This window comes from Pan paniscus, chromosome Y, assembly GCF_029289425.2.
Source record: "Pan paniscus chromosome Y, NHGRI_mPanPan1-v2.0_pri, whole genome shotgun sequence".
NCBI classification, from domain to species: Eukaryota; Metazoa; Chordata; class Mammalia; order Primates; family Hominidae; genus Pan; species Pan paniscus.
Genome location: NC_073273.2, coordinates 19,960 through 23,424, shown reverse-complemented (window position 1 = coordinate 23,424; position 3,465 = coordinate 19,960).

The window sequence follows — 3,465 nt, the reverse complement described above, 5'->3', positions numbered from 1 at the left end:
TAATACTAATGTAATAATATCCACACCATGCGCTATCACTGATTTAATCAACACCATCGCTTCTAATACTAATGAAGTAATATCCACACCATGCCCTCCCACTCATCTAATCCACACCATCCCTTCTAATACTAATGTAATAATATCCACACCATGACCTGTCACTGATCTAATCCACACCATCACTTCCAATACAAATGTAATAATATCCACACCTTGCGCTATCACTGATCTAATCAACACCATCGCTTCCAATACTAATGTAATAATATCCACACCATGCCCTAACACTCATCTAATCCACACCATCGCTTCCAATACTAATGTAATAATATCCACGCCATGCCCTATCACTGATCTAGTCCACACCATCGCTTCCAATACTAATGTAATAATATCCACAGCATGCCATAACACTCATCTAATCCACACCATCGCTTCTAATACTAACGTAATAATATCCACACCATGCCCTAACACTGATCTAATCCACACCATCGCTTCCAATACTAATGTAATAATACCCACACCATGCCCTATCACTGATCTAGTCCACACCATCGCTTCCAATACTAATGTAATAATATCCACACCATGCCTTATCACTGATCTAGTCCACACCATTGTTTCTAATACTAATGTAATAATATCCACAGCATGCCCTATCACTCATCTAATCCACACCATCACTTCTAATACTAACGTAATAATATCCACACCATGCCCTAACACTGATCTAATCCACACCATCGCTTCCAATAGTAATGTAATAATATCCACACCATGCCCTATCACTGATCTAGTCCACACCATCGCTTCCAATACTAATGTAATAATATCCACATCATGCCCTATCACTGATCTAGTCCACACCATCGCTTCCAATGCTAATGTAATAATATGCACAACATGCCCTATCATTGATCTAATCCACACCATCGCTTCCAATACTAATGTAGTAATATCCACATCATGCCCTATCACTGATCTAGTCCACACCATCGCTTCCAATACTAATGTAATCATGTCCACACCATGCACTATCACTGATCTAATGCACACCATCGCTTCCAATACTAATGTAATAATATCCACACCATGCCCTATCACTGATCTAATCCACACCATCACTTCCAATACTAATGTAGTAATATCCACACCATGCCCTATCACTGATCTAGTCCACACCATTGCTTCCAATACTACTGTAATAATATCCACACCATGCCCTAACACTGATCTAATCCACACCATCACTTCCAATACTAATGTAATAATATCCACACCATGCCCTACCACTCATCTAATCCACACCATCCCTTCTAATACTAATGTAATAATATCCACACCATGCCCTAACACTCATCTAATCCACACTATCGCTTCTAATACTAATGTAATAATATCCACATCATGCCCTACCACTAATGTAACGCACAGCATCGCTTCTAATACTAATGTAATAATATCCGCACCATGCCCTAACACTCATCTAATCCACACCATCGCTTCTAATACTAATGTAATAATATCCACACCATGCCCTACCACTCATCTAATCCACCCCATCCCTTCTAATACTAATGTAATCATATCCACACCATGCCCTATCACTGATCTAATACACACCATCGCTTCTAATACTAATGTAGTAATATCCCCACCATGCCCTACCACTCATCTAATCCACACCATCCCTTCTAATACTAATGTAATAATATCCACACCATGCCCTATCACTGATCTAATCCACACCATCACTTCCAATACTAGTGTAATAATATCCACACCTTGCGCTATCACTGATCTAATCAACACCATCGCTTCCACTACTAATGTAATAATATCCACACCATGCCCTAACACTCATCTAATCCACACCATCGCTTCTAATACTAACGTAATAATATCCACACCATGCCCTAACACTGATGTAATCCACACCATCGCTTCCAATACCAATGTAATAATATCCACACCATGCCCTATCACTGATCTAATCCACAACATCGCTTCCAATACTAATGTAATAATATCCACATCATGCCCTATCACTGATCTAGTCCACACCATCGCTTCCAATACTAATGTAATCATATCCACAACATGCCCTATCACTGATCTAATCCACACCATCACTTCCAATAGTAATGTAATAATATCCACACCATGCCCTACCACTCATCTAATCCACCCCATCCCTTCTAATACTAATGTAATAATATCCACACCATGCCCTATCACAGATCTAATGCACACCATCGCTTCTAATACTAACGTAATAATATCCACATCATGCCCTATCACTGATCTAATGCACACCATCACTTCTAATACTAATGTTATAATATCCACACCATGCCCTAACACTCATCTAATCCACAGCATCGCTTCCAATACTAATGTAATAATATCCACACCATGCCCTAACACTCATCTAATCCACACCATCGCTTCTAATACTAATGTAATAATATCCACACCATGCCCTATCACTGATCTAATGCACACCATCGATTCCAATACTAATGTAATAATATCCACACCATGCCCTACCACTCATCTAATCCACAGCATCCCTTCTAATACTAATGTAATAATGTCCACACCATGCCCTATCACTGATCTAATGCACACCATCGCTTCTAATACTAATGTAATAATATCCACACCATGCCCTTACACTGATCTAATCCACACCATCGCTTCTAATACTAATGTTGTGATATCCACACCATGCCCTCCCACTCATCTAATCCACACCATCCCTTCTAATACTAATGTAATAATATCCACACCATGACCTATCACTGATCTAATGCACACCATCGCTTCTAATACTAATGTAATAATATCCACACCATGCCCTATCACTCATCTAATCCACACCATCTCTTCCAATACTAATGTAATAATATCCACACCATGCCCTATCACTCATCTAATCCACACCATCTCTTCCAATACTAATGTAATAATATCCACACCTTGCACTATCACTGATCTTGTCCCCACCATTGCTTCTAATACGAAAGTAATAATATCCACACCATGCCCTATCACTGATCTAGTCCATACCATCATTTTTAATACTAATGTATTAATATCCACAACATGCCATAACACTCATCTAATCCACACCATCGCTTCTAATACTAACATAATAATATCCACACCATGTCCTAACACTGATCTAATCCACACCATCGCTTCCAATACTAACGTAATAATACCCACACCATGCCCTATCACTGATCTAGTCCACACCATCGCTTCCAATACTAATGTAATAATATCCACACCATGCCTTATCACTGATCTAGTCCACACCATTGTTTCTAATACTAATGTAATAATATCCACAGCATGCCCTAAGACTCATCTAATCCACACCATCGCTTCTAATACTAACGTAATAATATCCACACCATGCCCTAACACTCATCTAATCCACACCATCGCTTC